This window comes from Oncorhynchus tshawytscha, linkage group LG23 (genome assembly GCF_018296145.1).
Source record: "Oncorhynchus tshawytscha isolate Ot180627B linkage group LG23, Otsh_v2.0, whole genome shotgun sequence".
Taxonomy (NCBI): domain Eukaryota; kingdom Metazoa; phylum Chordata; class Actinopteri; order Salmoniformes; family Salmonidae; genus Oncorhynchus; species Oncorhynchus tshawytscha.
The window spans coordinates 12933964-12952981 of NC_056451.1; positions in this window are offsets into that span (position 1 = coordinate 12933964).

Below are 19018 nucleotides of genomic sequence, written 5' to 3' on the forward strand. Positions count from 1 at the left end.
TCCGGCGGTACCCCCGTACAGGGCAACCAGGCAGGATATAACCCCACCCACTTTGCCAAAGCACAGCGTCCACACTACTAGAGGGATATCAACAGACTACCAACTTACTACCCTCAGACAAGGCTGAGTATAGCCCACGAAGATCTTCCCCACCACCCGAGCCCAAGGGAGCGCAAAACTGGACAGGAAGATCATGTCAGTAACTCAACCCACTCAAGTCAAGTATAGCGAAAAAAGCCTGGCACGACGTGACGCACCCCTCCTAGGGACGGCATGGGAGAGCACTAGTAATCCAGTGACTCAGCCCCCGTAATAGGGTCAGAGGCAGAGAATCCCAGTAGAGAGAGGGGAGTCGGCCAGGCAGAGACAGCAAGGCTGATTCATCACTCCAGTGCGGTGGAGCTCTATAGGAGAAAGCTCTGCCTCCAGCTGTTTGCTTAGAAATTCTAGGGTCAGTAAGGAGGCCTGTGTCTTGTGACAGTAGCGTACATGTAGGTATGTACGGAAGGACCAAATCGCAGAGATAGGTAGTAGCAAGTCCATGTAATGCTTTGTAGATTAGCAGTAAAACCTTGAAATCAGCCCTAGCCTCAACAGGAAGCCAGTAGCTAGCACTGGAGTATTATGATAAAATGTTTTGGTTCTAGTCACGATTCTAGCAGCCGTGTTTAGCACTAACTAAAGTTTATTTAGTCCTTTATCTGGGTAGCCAGAGAGTAGAGCATTGCAGTAGTCTAATCTAGATGTGACAAAAGCATGGATTATCTTTTCTGCATCATATTTGGACAACAAGTTTAAGAATTTTTGCAATGTTACAAAGATGGAAAAAAGCTGCCCTTGAAATATTCTTGATATGTTTGTCAAAAGAGAGATCGTGGTCCAGAGTAACTCAGAGGTCCTTCACAGTTTTTTTTAGAGGACTGTACAACCATCAAGATTAATCGTCAGATCCAACAGCAGATCTCTTTGTTTCTTTGGACCTAGAATTAGCATCTCTGTTTAGTCTGAGTTTTCAAGTTTTCACTTCCTTACGTCTGAAACACAGGCTTCCAGGATAGGCAATTTTGGGACTTTACCATGTTCAGAGAAGAACTGATATCTTTCCCGACAGATAAGATCTAAACCAGGCAAGAACTTGACAGTGTAGACCAATTAAGGTTTCTAACCCTAACCTTAACCCTTTTAGCTAACCCTAACCCTAACCTTAACCATTTAACCTAACTCCTAACCTTAACCCTAACAACTTTAGCATTTTAGGAACTTTTCAACTACTTACTACTGTTAGCTACTTTAGAATTAGACCTAATGCAAAATTTCATAGATTTGACTGAGATTTGACTTAGTGTAAGGAAATCAGTCCATTTAAATACATTCATTAGGCCTTAATCTATGAATGTCACATCACTGGGATAACAGATATGCATATGTTATTCTAGTCACAGATACCCAGTCTCAGATACCTTTAAGAAAAGTTAGGGGGGTGGTTCAGAAAACCAGTCAGTATCTAGTTGACCACCATTTGCTTCATGCGCATATCCTTCGAGTTGATCAGGCCGTTGGTTGTGGACTGTGGAATGTTGTCCCACTCCTCTTCAAAGGCTGTGTGAGGTTACTGGATATTGGTGGAAAGTGAAACACGTTGTGGTACACGACGACCCAGAGCATCCCAAACGTGCTCAATGGGTGACATGTCTGGTGAGTATTCAGGCAAGATTCCAGGAATTGTGCACAGATGCTTTCGACATGGGGCCGTGCATTATGATACTGAGACATGAGGTGATGGCGATAGACGAATAGCACGACAATGGGCATCAGGATCTCGTCACGGCATCTCTGTGCATTTAAATTGCCATCAATAAAATGCAATTGTGTTTGTTGTCCATAGCTTATGCCTCCACATACCATAACCCCACCGCCACTATGGGGCACTCTGTTCACAGATGGAACACTGTTACAGTACATTGATGCTGTTGATCCAGATCACTGGTTGCTGTGGAAAAAGAGGAGGTCAAAAGGGGGGGGTGTGAAATGGCTAGCTAGTTAGTGGGGTGCAGGCTAATAGCGTTTCAATCGGTGACGTCATTTGCTCTGAGACCTTGAAGTAGTTGTTTCACTTGCCCTGCAAGGGCAGCGGCTTTTGTGGAGCGATAGGTAACGATGCTTAGGGTGACTGTTGTCGATGTGTGCAGAGGGTCCCTGGTTCGAGCCCAGTTAGGGGCGAGGAGAGGGACAGATGGAATACAGTTAGATCATTACTCCTCCACCAAACTTTACCGTTGGAACTACGCATTCAGGCAGTTAGGTTCTCTTGGCATCCACCAAAACCAAATTTGTCCCTCGGACTGCCAGATGGCAAAATGTGATTCATCACTCCAGAGTCCAATGGCGGCAAGCTTTACACCACTCCAGCCATCGCTTGGCATTGTGCATGGTGATCTTAGGCTTGTGTGCGGCTTCTCGGCCATGGAAACCCATTTCATGAAGCTTCCGACCAACAGTTCTTGTGCTGACATTGTTTCCAGAGGCAGTTTGGAACTCAGTAGTGACTGTTGCAAGTGAGGACCAGTGGCAATTTTAGCATGTAAGTCTTGGTGGGGCAAATAAAAACAAGTAGGATGCATGCCAGCAAGCCACTACACAGCTCTAAACAATACATTAATTGCACTATAACGGTGACAAACGGTGCCCACCAACTGTTAGGGCCTATAGAAGGCCCTTAATCAGTTATGTTTATACGGGGCTACAACAAAAATGTGTGCCATTGGGGGTACTCAAGGACTGGAGTTGGGAAACTCTGCTGTAGGCCTATGTCTGCATTGGCGTTGCAGCCTCAAAATGAGTTCACATAGCTGATATCCTGAAAAAATAGTGACAATCAAATAAAGCTAATTGGAGAGGCATATGACTAAAATAAAAAGTCATGTTCATTTGAGAATACAACACAGAAACAGACAAATTAGAGACAGATTCCTTTCCCCTATTTATTGCAGGATTGTGATCTGTGATTAATCAACATCAACACTAGTTCACCTTGAATAATAGTTAAGTTAACAATTAAAACAAGTTTAAAACCACACTATTTCATACAATTTCAAAGTGTACTAGGAAACAAACTAATCTGTAAGGGTTACATTTAATATGTGAAATAGTATAAGAAAGCATGTAATGTAAGTACTGTAAGTATAACAGTTTCCTTGTTGCTGTGCCTGTCCTTTGCCCTCAGTCCTCCCTTGTTAATCTGCAAATGCTTCCTGTTGTTGTATCACACATCATCCCACACATTTGATCACGTACTGTATAACTCCATGAACTGGAATCCCGTTTCAGTTATTTATCTTGAACGTTATTGCACCTTATCTGTTCTGAAAAATACCATGCATGTTTTGCGTGAAAAAAACAAAGCAGTAAACGTCTCACTCTCTTTGAACTGGTGTATACAGCCGCTAGTGAAAGTCTACACACCCCTTGCAGCCTTCACATTTTGCTGCATTAAATTACATCTAAAAAGAGATTAAATTAGATTTTTCCCCCTACCGATCTACACAGCCTGCTCCCCATTTTCAAAGTGAAAGAAAAAATTATAGAACATTTTCAAAATGAAGATTTATTGTGTGTCTTCACACCCCAGAGTTAACACTTGGTGGGAACACCTTTGGCAGCCATTACAGTTGTGAATCATTTTGAATAAGATTCTACCAACCTCTTAAGGCAACATACTGTATATTCATTGTATTTGCTCAAATTTCTCAAGCTCAAGCTCAGGAAATTTGGTTGGGAATCATTGAACAGAGTCACAGAACAGTCTTCTAAAACTCTGTGAAGTGGAGGTTTATGGGTATCTCAACCCAACTGGTAAGGATAAGCCCCATTGTAACGGTTTTCTTTAGGTGAAGGAGAAGCGGACCAAAATGCAGCGTGGTTTCTTTGATTCATGTTTAATAATAAAAGATAAACACGAACACTACAAAAACAATAAACGTGGGAAACCCAAAAACAGCCCTATCTGGTGCAAAACACAGAGACAGGAACAATCACCCACAAACACAGTGAAACCCAGGCTACCTAAATATGGTTCCCAATCAGAGACAATGACTAACACCTGCCTCTGATTGAGAACCATATCAGGCCAGACATAGAAATAGACAAACAAGACTTCCAACATAGAATGCCCACTCAGATCACACCCTGACCAACTAAAACATAGAAACATACAAAGCAAACTATGGTCAGAGTGTGACACCCATACCTTAAAATTCCATTTTAGTATTGTTGGAGTAAGGAATAATAAAGGTTATTATTAACGAATTCAGAGCTATCATCGACCGACTAAAATGTGTAACCACAATTAGGTTGTTTCTCACAACGCTTTTTATACTATTTTGTGCCGAAAGAACGTGGCTTTATGAGGAAAGCCACCAAGTCATCAATGTGGGAATTTTATTATGCTCAAAACACCATTAATGAAAACCTTGACAGTGATTTGGCACATGGATCCTGCCATGACCTTAAACCCCTGGTGGCGACTGGACCTGTTTCATAACTACAAAGTGTTCCACATGACCAACAGAAAGAACATTCATTATTACAGCAGACTCAATGGAGCTGAGATCCGCATCATAGATTCCCTGGATGACAACAATGACAACAACAATCCCAGGTGAACTATTGGATTTTGAGTCCAAAATAATGATATAACCTCAGATTGACTGTTTTACGCTACTCTGTACAAACAGACTTTTAGATTTACTACATCAAGAAATGTGTACCATTTTTAAACATTATACAATGGTTCACTGTATGTTTATAAAAACATGTCACTTACTGTTACTGCTGTTCTAAATCTGTTTCTGTCATCCTGCAGGTGTACTGTTCTCTCCTCTATCCCAGCTCCCAGTGTAACGGAATGGAGGGTCGATACATCAGCGTGGTCATTCCAGGAAGGAAGGAAGGAGTACCTGACCCTGTGTGGGGTGGAGGTCTATGGGTCACCACTGGACTGACAGATCCAGAGCATTTATTCCTAAAACTGAACGTGAAGCGCAGGACACACTGTTTTGTATGCTTAATATGCTTAGATAACTTATATGTAGGTAACATTCTCTCTGTAAGGAAAAGCCATGTTGAAATTCATTTAACAGTTTAGCTTTTTCATTTCACATGGTAAATATAGGTATATTGAGTACATTCATTTAGATCAGTTTTATTTTAACTGTACATACTGTAACGGCTCCTAACATTGTACTGTATTGTATGTTAATGTATTTGGAGAAGATAAAGGGTAACACAACACCTACGGTTCAGAATCATTTCTTAATGTCATCTAGAAAGCAATGATCAAATATATTTTGATAGGAATATTATGGCCTGTGTTATGTCTATTCACGAGGGTTTCAGAACCACGTCAGTAGCTATAACAATTAAATAATGATGAGACGGGAGATGGGAATCAATTCAACCATTTATCTAGAATGTGCACATCTCATACAATACCCACGATACTCTGTGCATACAATTATGGAAAGTAGGCGCTACAAAAGGTACAACCATAGTTTATAACAATGTCTTTAAGAATTCTCAAAACCAAGTTGTTGCTGCACATGCACAAGCTCACGCACACATACACACGCACACTTGGTTATGCCACATTGTGGATTGCAATTGCACCAGGCCCACAGATGTAAGGAAAGTTGCATTTCTTGAACCTTATCTAGGCTGATTACACAACGTGTGGCACATTTTACATGTAGATGACAATAAACGAGATGAATAACTTGGTGACTGGTGTATAAATACCTGTGTAAGATGCAGCTTAGATTACAGAACCACATCAACATTAACAGTGGTGGAAAAACTACCCAACATTCATACAGTACTTGTACTTGATTCATTAAAAGTAAAGATGCCTTAATAGAAAATTACTCAAGTAAAAGTGAAAGTCATCAAGTAAAATAATTGAGTAAAAGTCTAAAAGTATTTCATTTTAAATATACTTAAGTACCAAAAGTAAAATTAAATGTGTAAATCATTTCAAATTCCTTATATTAAGGAAACCAGACAGCACCATTTTTTGTGTGTTTTCTTTTTTACGGATAGCCAGGGGCACACTCCAACACTCTGACATCTTTACAAATGAAGTATTTGTGTTTAGTAATTCTGCCAGATCAGAGGCAGTAGAGATGACCAGGGATGTTCTCTTGATAAGTGTGTGAATTTGACAATTTTCTTGTCCTGCTAAGTGTTCAAAATGTAACAAGTACTTTTGGGTGTGGAGTAATGTATGGAGTAAAAAGTACATTCTTTTCTTTAGGAATGTAGTGGAGTAAAAGTAAAAGTCCTGCACTCAAACTTCTGGTGACCTTAACCCCTGGTGACGATTGGACCTGCTTAATACCTACAAAGTGTTCTCCATCTCCAACAGAAAGAATCTTTCTTATTGCAGCAGACTGAATGGTGCTGAGATCCGTATTGGATTATTTTCTTTATGAATGCAGTGGAGTAAAAGTAAAAGTAAAATAGTAAAGTACAGATACCCCAAAAAACTACTTAAGTAGTACATGAAAGTATTTTACTTAAGTACTTTGCACCACTGAATATTAACACTGACTGTGTTAAAAATGAAGATTTGTCAATATTAATATAGATATTTATTTTTAAAACATTTTTTTACCTTTATTTAACTAGACAAGTCAGTTAAGAACAAGTTCTTATTTACAATGATGGTCTACACCGGCCAAATCCGTGCCCCACTCGGGATTGGTATACAGATGCATGCATTCAAAAGTCACCACTGAGTGGTGCAGCTGAGAAAATAAATGATCCACTCCACTAGTCTGTTTTTGCCTCTATTAACAGGAATCAAGGTTAGACCCAAATGCAGACTGTGTGAAGTAACAATGTTTATTATAACCACAGGGGCAGGCAAACGACAGGTCAAGGCAGACAGGGGTCGATAAATCCAGAGCAGAAGCCAAGGTACCAGACGGCAGGCCGGCTCAGGGTCAGAGACAAGAAAAAGAGCGACTTGTGGGGAAACTCAGGAGCTGAGACAAACCACTGGTAGGCTTGAACAAACAAGATGAACTGACAACAGACAGACAGAAAACACACGTATAAATACACAGGGGAATAACGGAGAAGAGGGGCGACACCTGGAGGGGGGTGGAGACAAGCACAAGGACAGGTGAAACCGATCAGGGTGTGAGCTCTATTCTGTAGATTACCACTGTGATATGCTGATTTAGTTTTTCATCATATTACATTTTTTTCCCTTACCACAACCACAGTGATAACCTTAGCTTTTATGAAAATAAAAAGAGATTTATGGAAAATGTTGTCACACAAAAGCGTCAACTTTGTATTTCTAAATGTTTTACCCAGTTATCACTGCACTCACTTCTGGTATTCTGAACCTGGAAGCTGCTACCTGTGAGGAAAGCTTATAAGTTCATAGCAGGTTTCTAAAATGTTATATGACACAATGTATTTGTATTTATTTATTACAACCTCAATGTGGGTTTGTGTCTGTATATGAGCTGCACTGTCAGGGCCCAGGGGCATATTTTAAAAATCATTACATAGGTTACTGTTAGATGATTGCAAACAAACCTCCTGCTTGGCATCACCCTGCAGGAAAGTTTGTCACATTAATAATATACGTTAGCTGCAGCACAGGCATTTTGAAAAATAACTTTTGAATGCATGCATCTGTATACCAATTATCTTGTTACAGTATCTATACACTCTATTGTGTGTTTCCAGTCCAGGATGACGAGACAGGCCGCAGTCTTCCTCTTGCTGCCTCTTCTAGGAATGCCTACTGGTGCCATTGTTCTAAGCAAATACTTTCTCTAGTTATTTTTTGAGATACAGTATGATGCACTTTAGATTGATAAAGGCCTGTCATTGTCAAAGTAAGAAACATATCAGTTCACAAGTAGCCAAGAGTACAGTGGCCTCTCGTCCTGACCATAGAGAGCCATTGTTTCTCTATGGTGTAGTAGGTCAGGGCGTGACTAGGGGGTGCTCTAGTATATCTATGTCTATGTTGTGTTCTAGTTTCCTTTTCTATGTTGGTGTTTTGAATGATTCCCAATTAGAGGCAGCTGGTAATTGTTGTCTCTAATTGGGGATCATATTTAAGTAGTTATTTTTCCCACCTGTGTTTGTGGGATCTTGTTTATGTGTAGTTGCATGTGAACACTCAATTGTCTTCATGTTTCGGTCATTCTTTATTGTGTTTGTGCATTTCACTAAATAAACATGTGGAAACCATATCACGCTGCACCTTGGTCCGATAATTTTCACGACAAACGTGACAGGGCCGTATGTATCAATTGTTTCAGTGTAGGAGTGCAGGTCTAAGATCAGGTTCCCACTGTCCATGTAATCGTAATCATTTTGATCTAAAAGGACGGATTATAAATCAGCACTCCTACTCTGAGCAGGTGTCACTGGTGTCAGCATAGATAGCATATGAACACGCCATGAGCAACGGCAAAATGTGTAGAATAGCAGGAAATTAGCTTTAAAACGGCAAGATTTTCTTTAATTCTAATGGCAAAATGTGTAGAATTGTAGGAAATTAGCTTTAAAATTGCAATGTTTTTTCATGACAAAATGTGTACCCATAACACGATGCAGCCAACACTATGCTTGAATACATGGAGAGTGGTACTGTGTTGTATTGAATTTTGCCCCAAACATAACACTTTGTATTCAGGACAGAAAGTTAATTACTTTGCCACATTTTTCACAGTGTTACTTTACTGCCTTGATGCAAACAGGATGAATGGAATTTATGTTGGATTTTTAAAATTCTGTACAGGCATCCTTCTTTTCACTCTGTCAATTAGGTTCGTATTGTGGAGTAACTACAATGTTGTTGATCCATTCTCAGTTTTCTCCTATCACAGCCATTAAACTCTGTAACTGTTTTAAAGTCACCATTGGCCTCATGGTGAAATCCCTGAGCGCTTTCCTTCCCCTTTGTCAACTGAGTTAGGAAGGACACCTGTATCTTTGTAGTGACTGGGTGTATTGATACATCATCCAAAGTGTAATTAATAACTTCACCATGCTCAAAAGGATGTCTGTTTGTTTTTTACCAATCTACCAATAGGTGCCCTTGTTTGCCCGTCTTTGTAAAACCTCCCTGGTCTTTGTGGTTGAATCTGTGTTTGAAATTCACTGCTCGACTGAGGGACCTTACAGATAATTGTATGTGTGGGGTGCAGAGTTAAGGTATTCCTTCAAAATCATGTTGAACACTATTATTGATGAATGATAAGAGTCCATCTGTGCTCTTTTAAGGTCTGCACTACTGAATAGTGTCTGTTCCAGGAGTGTAGTAGTCAAAATAAGAATCTTGGAGGAGATGGAGGCCCACACACGGTCTAAAAAATGAATAAATCCAAAACTGAGGCTTGAGTGCAAAATTAAGATGTTTATTAGAACACTACGGTGTCCAACAAATCCTAATGCAAGAAAGTGCATAAATAAAAGGTGAAAACAAAATCATCAGCACACACACCTGGTTTCTATTACAATTATAATTACACATGTCACATGATCAAGAAAACATGTATGATCTACATTATATATAAATATAAGCGGAAAGAGAGATATCATCAATTATTACTTTTACATATACCATGTGAACATTTCCTCAGAATAAATAACACAGGATTGTAAGAGTATATAATGGGTGATTTAGGGTAATTGGGTGTATCCCTAATTTACTCAAGTGTTTCCATTATTTTGGCGGTTATCTATACAAAACACCTTCATGAAACCAGTCATAACAGCTTTATAAGTGATGCAGTGTCCTTCATTACAACAGTCATAACACATTTATTCAACATAATTTGTAAGACATTTTCTGAATAAAAGACCCCTCGAATATCTCTTTATTCATCAGTGCACGGAAATTAATATTTCTACTGTAACAGTACCCAACCCCCTGACACACTATTCACAGAATATTCTGGGAGCACTGGGTAAGCCTCAGAGCACTGCCCAGGTAGCAGTGAAGGGGTTTATATGCCTTGCTCAAGGCCATAATGACAGCAAGGCAAGTGTGTCAAAATCAACTCCTGGAGCATGTGTCTAATGATTTCTGTTATTACTTTGTTAAACACCTAGACAACCAGGTGAGTGGCGTTCCTAACTAATCAATTATTTTAATTGATTAATAAAAGAAGGCCCCAAAACCCGCAGACACTCTGCCCTCCAGGAATTGGGTTTAACACCCCTGCTTTAGGGGTTGCAGTCAGACCTGGGTGTAAATAGTACATGTCAAATGATTGAGCTTGCCTGGCACAGTGGAACCATTGGAATAGTCCCAAAAGTGCAAACCCGGAAAGATTTCAAATGCTATTTGATCTCAGATCTGGAACGCACCAGAGCAATTGATGTTATTGTAATGTGTTGAGTAACCTTGACCAAGACATGAGAACTTGCATTAGCTCCACAAGCTAATGCCCTGGCTTTAGCTCAGAGGCATTGTGGTGTGCAGGACTAACCCAGTCAGTAATATCAACAACCATCCAGCTCACTCCCACTAGATGTTTCTACTAAAATAACTTGTAATGAAAATGTCTATATTTTCAAGGTTCTTGATGTTGAATAAATGTGTTATGAAAGTTGTTATGAATGCAACTGCAACATTAACAAAAGGGTCATGAACGGTTTCATGAAGGTGTTATGAATGCATTACCCCCTTCATATAAAGTGTTACCGTTACTATACAGTGTTGCACAGATATTTCTGAACAGGAATGAATGTGGTGATGACAGGAAAGGCCACCCAGTCATCATGATATGGGTGTTGGGTTTGCTAACAATGCCATCGATGGGAACCAAAATGGTTTTCATGGCGATGGTTCCTGCACCCACACCAAAGCCAACTATAACCCCTGGTGGAGACTGGACCTCCTGAAGACCTACAAAGTGTTCTCCATCATCATCACTAACACAGTGGACAGTGTTCCCAACAGACTGAATTGAGCTGCAATCCGCATCGGAGACTCTCTGAACTACAACATTGGCAACAACAATCCCAGGGGAACAAAAGAGTAAAGCCCTTTACACAGAGGGTTCTACACTGAACCTAAAAGAGTTATACCTGGAACCAATAAGCGTTCTAACTGACTAAATTTGCTACAGTCGGTAAAGTCTTAAATTGGTTAGTGCTAAAGTGTGTAATTCACATATGACAGGGTGAAAACAGTGTCATAGATACCTTTGCTGCAGTAACTTATCAGTATGTTTGATTGAGCAGGTGTTCTGTGATCTCCTCTACACCTGGGGGCTTCTCCAGCACCTTCCAGTGTAACGGGATGGAGGGTCGACACGTCAACGTGGAAGAAGTGAACACCTGACCCTGTGTGAGGTGGAGGGTCACCACTGGACTGACAGATCCAGAGCATTTGGCATATGTGTTATATGGGTTTCATAACCACGTCTGTGTAATAATTCAATGATGAGATGGGAGACAGGAATCAGATCAACCATTTATCTAGAACATGCACATCTCATAAAAAACATACACACACACACACACACACACACACGTGGTTATGTAATAATGTGCTTTGCAATTGCACCAGGCCCGCAGTTGTAAGGAAACATTTAAGTATTTTATTTTGTCATTTTTTTCAGAGGGGGGTGTCATGACGTTGCCCTCTTTGGGTACAGCAAGCCCCATCCCCCTCTCCCTGTCTCCTACACCTAGGCTGCTGTGCTCAGAGAGAGGTTGTACATTCCTGGAGGAGATTATCTCCTCATGGCCACAGTATAGAGACAGAGTCAATTTTCATAGAGAACAAAGGAATTTCTTCCACCTCACAGAACTTGAGGTCCGAACAACATTTATGTTCAGGAGAAGGTATATAAAAGATTGGTGAAGAATCCAGCTACAAACTGGTCCGGTTGGTACAATTTGGTGAAACTCATGGGAGACAATTACCATAACGCTGTTTATATAATAGCCTCAGATATGAGGTTTACATCTAATTGTTGTATAAGATGAATGAGTGAGGATGATACTGTTTGTAAAATTGTGTAATGTGATTTTGGACTGTTTAAATGAAGGAAACTCCATTTCCCTAAAAAGTTTGGCAAGCCCCCAGGGGTACAGACAGGACCGGGCGCCCTTTTCCATGTTCCCAATAAAAAACCCACTTTGAGAATTTCTCAACAGACCAATTACGAGAGGACAAAGGTTGCAGACCAGACTGCTGAATCTTTTAACCATCCCACGTGGATAAACTCTCAGACTATCGATACCGACAGAATAAGAACAAGTCTTTGATATTAATTACTAGTCTGCAGCTAGGAATTCGGTATCATTGAACACGAAGACTGACAACCGCTGAAACATCTATCCATAACGACATGAATGAATGTCACTCTGAACTGTCCATTCTAACCACGACAGAGAGGGCGGACAAACTCTCCAACAGAAACAAACTTTTCAACAGAGACCCCGAAGACACACTGAGCGTAAATATATATATTGATTGCAATTGTTCCCGAATGAGGGTTCATGTGCAAAGGATTAGCATTTCAATTGTTATAATTATCAACTGTGTGTTGTCTTATCTCAGTCGACCCCCACTTCCCTTTTGTACACCAAGCCACCATGCCGGTTTAGCCCACTAGGGCACATTCCTGTATCATTTCTTGTAACCATATTTACATTGTTTGTTTGTGTGTGCACTTCTGTGATTGTTTAGTTAGTTAATAAATAAATAATTTAAGATAATTGATGTATGGATGACTCATAGTGAAGACTGGGTTCGAGTAAATAACCAGCAATTTACGACGTTTGGAATGAGACTAACGTGAGGTAAAATAATTCATTCATTAATTCAGAAGACTTTTGATCAGAAATGAAAATATTTGAAAAGTTAAATTAGGACAATTCTAACTTTGTAATCTGAATATTTCCCCTGGTCCCTCCGATTTCCTAGTTAATTACAGTTACATGATTAATCAATTTAATCGCGTAATACTAATTACAGAGAATCTTTGATAAAAACTAAAAGTCTTCATTTAATGATAAAGACACAACAGGGGGTTACAGGCACAAAGCAACGAAAGTAACAAAAGTCTAAGTAAATATATATATATAATTGGTGGGGCTTTGGTTGCGATTATTCTTTACAGTCTAGTGTATTTTTCCAGGCCTCAATTGCTACAAGGTCTCACATCAGAATTAGATGTTCATCCATGTTTCATAAACATAAAATGTTGTTCCAAACATCACATTTCGAAGTGTTTAAGGTTACGTTTAGGCATTAACTCCAAATTCCTAAGGTTAGGCATTAACCTCGAATGGTTAAGGTAAAGGTTTAGCATAGGCTTAAAACAAAACAAATATATTAAAAAACAACTTCCTATCACTGGATATGAATATGCAACCTTTGAAATCAGATGCGTATGCCCATTCACCATCCCCATCCACAATGCTCTAGCAAAACTGAAATCTACTTGAAGATAACGCTCACTTTTGCCCCTAATGGTCGGTTCCCACATCTCCCGATGCCGAATGCTGACTTGTATCACTGGTGACCTGGCTGCTCAATTGTTCCTTGACTGACACCATTCATTCTCACTGTATATAATTCTAATGTTATAACTTGTAATGGTAACTGAATCCACAGGTTAAATGGGAGAGAGTGACCTGGTCGTCATCTTAGAGTCAAAAAAAAATTCAGCAGTGCTGGCTGCCAGCAGTAACCTTCTCTGATTGATTGAGACATTCAAGGGGTTAAGTAACATAATAGATGCAAAAAAAGAATAATTCATTTGCAAAAAGAAAGCCACAAGAAAGCCACGCATTTCAATGCATTCCACCGGAATCAGATATGATATATAGACATTTTCAGTTGGACACCTACAACAAATCTAATTGAATTTAGTCATCATGTAACGAAGATGCAGCGAGTCAGGAAGCAGGGGGTGAGTTTAATGAGAACAAACATAGCGTTGATACAGCCACAAGAAAGCCACGCATTTCAATGCATTCCACCGGAATCAGATATGATATATAGACATTTTCAGTTGGACACCTACAACAAATCTAATTGAATTTAGTCATCATGTAACGAAGATGCAGCGAGTCAGGAAGCAGGGGGTGAGTTTAATGAGAACAAACATAGCGTTGATACAGGAACAAGAGTCGAGCCTAAACACAACACAGAAACAATACTGCCTAATGGATGTCAACAACGGAGTGCTGGATAAAGGGGGATTAATCAGGGAAGTGTTGAAGTTCAGGTGTGCCTAATGATGAGGCGCAGGTGTTCGTAATGATGGGTTGCCAGGACCGGTGGTTAGTAGACCGGCGACTTCGAGCTCTGGAGAGAGGGAGGGAGCGTGAGTAGACGTGAAACATCAACTGCAGTAGAATATCTGAAGTGGAATAAAATGAAGAGTTTATTTCTAAAACACTATATCATGAATATTAGACACCAGTGCTTAATTTGATCCAGAACTTGCCGGAACAGGATCTGGCACCTCTCAGTTTTGTACTATCTTGTTCCGGAACCCATTTGCCATGAGCAGGTAGCCTACCTCTTGTGGCATGACAAATATTTTTTTCTGTTTGCTGTATAAAAATCATAATAAAGGCAATCAGATTTAATTCAATGTTGACTCCTCTGTAATTGTCACGCCCCCTAAAAAACGTAATATGAAAATGTGCCTGATATTCTTAGAATGTATTCATGCTGGGCCGGCCCGGGTTTATGGTTTGCACTACATTGTAGCCTATATATACGGACGCCTGGCCATTGCTGTGGTGAGAGAGAAGCACTCCTGTATCTCTCACAGAAATAAAATGAGATTGACCTTCAATGATCTCTCTCCGTCTCTGTTCTGTTATAGACACGAGCCTGCAACTCTCATCTCTCCAGCATTGCACTTCATCATTTATTTCCGTATAGAATCATACCCGGGAAGTGTGCTGGAGGTGCTGTAACACCCTGCTGTCTGTTCAGAAAGAAATTCAATAATTCCGAATACTACACCAGGAAAAAGCCTATCATTTAGCCATAGAGGATCAACAGCATTTCTTTTTTAAATAGCCTAGCTGTGGATTGTGTGTGGCCCAATCACAAGGCATGCCTAGTCGGGAACGAGCGGCAAATCTGTTACCTGAACAACATGCATCCAAAACAGGCCTTTAGCATTATTTCAAATGCAATCTCGGGGAAACACAGGTTGGAAAACAAATTGATCCTGCTGAAAAGAAAATACTAATCTGTCTGTATGTTACCAAGTTGCCAGCAGCATACCACCCTGCATACCACTGCTGGCTTGCTTCTGAAGCTAAGCAGCATTGATCCTGGTCAGTCCCTGGATGGGAGACCAGATGCTGCTGGAAGTGGTGTTGGAGGGCCAGTAGGAGGTACTCGTTCTTCTGGTCTAAAAAATATCCCAATGCCTGAGGGCAGTGATTGGGGACACTGCCCTGTGTAGGGTGCTGTCTTTCGGATGGGGTGTTAAACAGGTGTCCTGACTCTCTGCAGTCATTAAATATCCCATGACACTTATTGTAAGAGTAGGGGTGTTAACCCTGGTGTCCTGGATAAATTCCCAATCTGGCCATCAAACCATCATGGTCACCTAATAATCCCCAGTTTACAATTGGCTCATTCATCCCCACCTCTCCCCTGTAACTATTCCCCAGGTCATTGCTGCAAGTGAGAATGTGTTCTCAGTCAACTTACCTGGTAAAATAACAGATAAAAGTTATCAACTTCTAAAAAGGCCTATTGAGTGAACGGAATTGTTTTACAAAGTAAAGCAAGCGAGAGATAAACGTGACAAGAGCTCATCAGCCATCGTAGGTGAGTGAGTCAGTGAAACTGGAAAACTTTTTTAGGACTATAATTTCCTCCTCAAATTGTACAATATGTGTTTCTCTGCACACCTAGGCCTAGGCTATTGATGGATTCAAGACAATGTAGTCTCAGTTTGTCAGTGTCAAAGTATCCTGTCATTTTGATCATTTGTGAGGTATTAAAAAAATATTCTGCTAAAGACTCCATTCATCTAAAATGATGTAGTTATGAGATCCGTTTATTAAAGGCAAACATTTTCCCGGACTCTAAGCTACAAAGCATGTTCTCCATGCGTGCAACTTCTGCAAGCGCCTGCACACCACTGCTCTATGCTAGTAAGCAAAAGCAATGATAACGCATTCAATGCTTTATTATTTTAAAATAATTCATGCATTCTGGTACCTCAGAGCCCCCCAGGTCACCACCCTCTCGGGCTCACTTTTTGTTCTGGCACCTCCCAATTGACAAATTAAGCACTGCAGGACATCCTATTATCAGTGTGTTGGAAGACAAGTTGATGACAACAGGAATTTACAGCATGACCCTCATATCAAAATCCTAATTAAGTCCTAACAGCCTTAGGGTGCCTAAAGTATGAATCCAGCAGTTCTCTCTGGCAGAGAATACGGTCGTTATCTCCTCCTCTTGGTGACACTTCCACCTTCTCAATGGCCTGGAATTGTAGAGAATACACACTGTGACATCACTGGACAAAGTGACAAGCAACAAGGTCATTTTCATTCTTGGCTCTTATAGAACTTGTCTGTTCACTTATTCTCTGTTTCAAGCATCTGGATGTCTTGCTCACGTACATTTTGTCACAAACACTGCGTAGGATGTAAATCCCATTTTTCGTGTGGCATGTGATCCTGTCTTTAACACTGTATCTTCATCTAGACCCAGGGTGTTAGAACTCAGATGTTTTTGGGGGCACAATTGCCACAGTTGTAGTTTCCATATGTCAGGCGAGTAAAGAGGGTTTGTTTAGGGCCAGTGTTAAGGCTGGTTCAGACTAGTCTACTGTGAAGATTAGAGCTCCGTTTGTAGATGAATAAGGGGGGTCCTGGAATTCCTGCCTGAGCGCAGGGTCTGAAGTGAGTATATGCCAGTGTTTCTTCACTATGTTTTCAATCATGAAGGCTTTGGAGAGGAAGGTCTGTCTGTCTGTCTCTTTGTCTGACTGTGATTTTCTTTGTTCTTCTTTGTTGTCACTCTGTCTGTATTTGCTTATCCTTGTGCTCCTCAGCATCCCTACTTCCTGCGGCTATGACCCTATCTCCCCCAGTAAAACTAAGCCCCTGCTAATAGTGCTATAGGCTACTCATGGTGATGGCTGATGCGCTCTTCATGGCAATAGCCTATCTCAAGATTAGCTACTTCAAATAGGGATTTGTTGAGAAAAACACATTTCTATTGGTTCTACAAACAAATTCGTTCTTCTCTTTTCAGCAGTGGGCATTTGCTTTCCAAACTGTACGTTTTTCCCGCGATTACATTTTGAGATCTGCAAAATGCAAACTGACTGCTGCAGCCAACCATAGAAATATAATCCATAGATGTAAATTCTCATTCAAGTCAGGACTGGCATATATTGCTAGTATACCCATTAGTTTAACAGTCAAATTGCAAGGGTAAGAGGTTAAAAACCCTTCTATGGATTATATGTGCAGTACTAATCAAAAGGCTGGACCCAACTACTCATTCAAGAGTTTTTCTTTATTTTTTACAATTTTCTACATAGTCAAATATTAGTGAAGACATCAGAACCACGACATAACACATATGGAATCATGTAGTAACCAAAAAAGTGTTAAACAAATCAAGATATATTTTATATTCTTCAAAGTAGCCACCCTTTGCCTTGATGACAGCTTTGCACACTCTTGGCATTCTCTCAACCAGCTTCACCTGGAATGCTTTTCCAACAGTCTTGAAGGAGTTCCCACATATGCTGAGCACTTGTTGGCTGCCTGTCCTTCACTCTGCAGTCTAACTCATCCCAAACCATCTCAATTGGGTTGAGGTTGGGCAATTGTGGAGGCCAGGTCATTTGATGCAGCACTCCATCATTCTCCTTCTTGGTCAAATTACACAGCCTGGAGGTGTGTTGGGTCATTGTCCTGTTTAAAAACAAATGATAGTCCCACTAAGTGCAAACCAGATGGGAAGTGTTTGTGGAAGTGTCAAATTAATGTAGGAAAATATCACATTTTAGATCTGGTAAAAAAAAACATGCATTTTCAAAACCTTTTTTGTTCCATCATCTTTGAAATGCAAGAGAAAGGCAATAATATAATACTGCAGTTGAGGCGCAATATAGATTTTGGCCACTAGATGACAGCAGTGTGTGTGCAAAGTTTCAGAGTGATCCAGTGGAGCATTGCAATACTGCACAGTATTTTGTATCAAGTCTACCCCCCCCCCCAACTGCTCGGGTGGCAGGGCCAGCACATGCTGCCCATAGGTAGATTCAAATATTACAATTGAGAGTGCGTTAATAAGTACAAATTCACAGCGCCGACTCGTCCAAGTAGGGGAGGAAAGGCTGCCTGATTTGATCAAATGTTTAATTTATTGTTCAGAATATATCTAATTATTTCTAAGTGTACATTGTTTGCCAATTCACTGAGCCATAATTTGGTAGAGGGCGCTTCCCTCCTTTTCCAAAACAACAAGATTAGTTTTTTTGCCGAAATGAGACCGTACGAGATTAGTTGTTTTTGGGGGTTGGTTAATCCGTTTAGGGACTCAGATACTCCCAGGATTATCAGAAAGAGGGTCTGGATCTATTGAAGTCTCCAAAACTTCAGAGAGGATCCCAAAAATTCCACACCAATAGCCATGCAAGCTAGAGCATAGGGCAAAGCAGTGGAGTAGTGTACCCTGCGCAGCCTGACATTTATCAAATGTAGGGGATGTATCAGGAAATATCCTATGCAGTTTAGTTTTGGAATAGTGTAATCTGTGTAATACCTTGAATTGTATGAGACGATGTCTGGAATTAATGGAGCATGTGTGGATATACTCCAAGCTCTCTTCCCAGTCTGCCACCGAGATGTCAGTCCCTAGTTCTTCCTCCCATTTTGCCTTGATGGCATCTGTAGAAGGTGTGCTAACAGATTGAAAAGCATCATATAGATGCGATATCAGTTTATCTGAGGTGGGGCATAT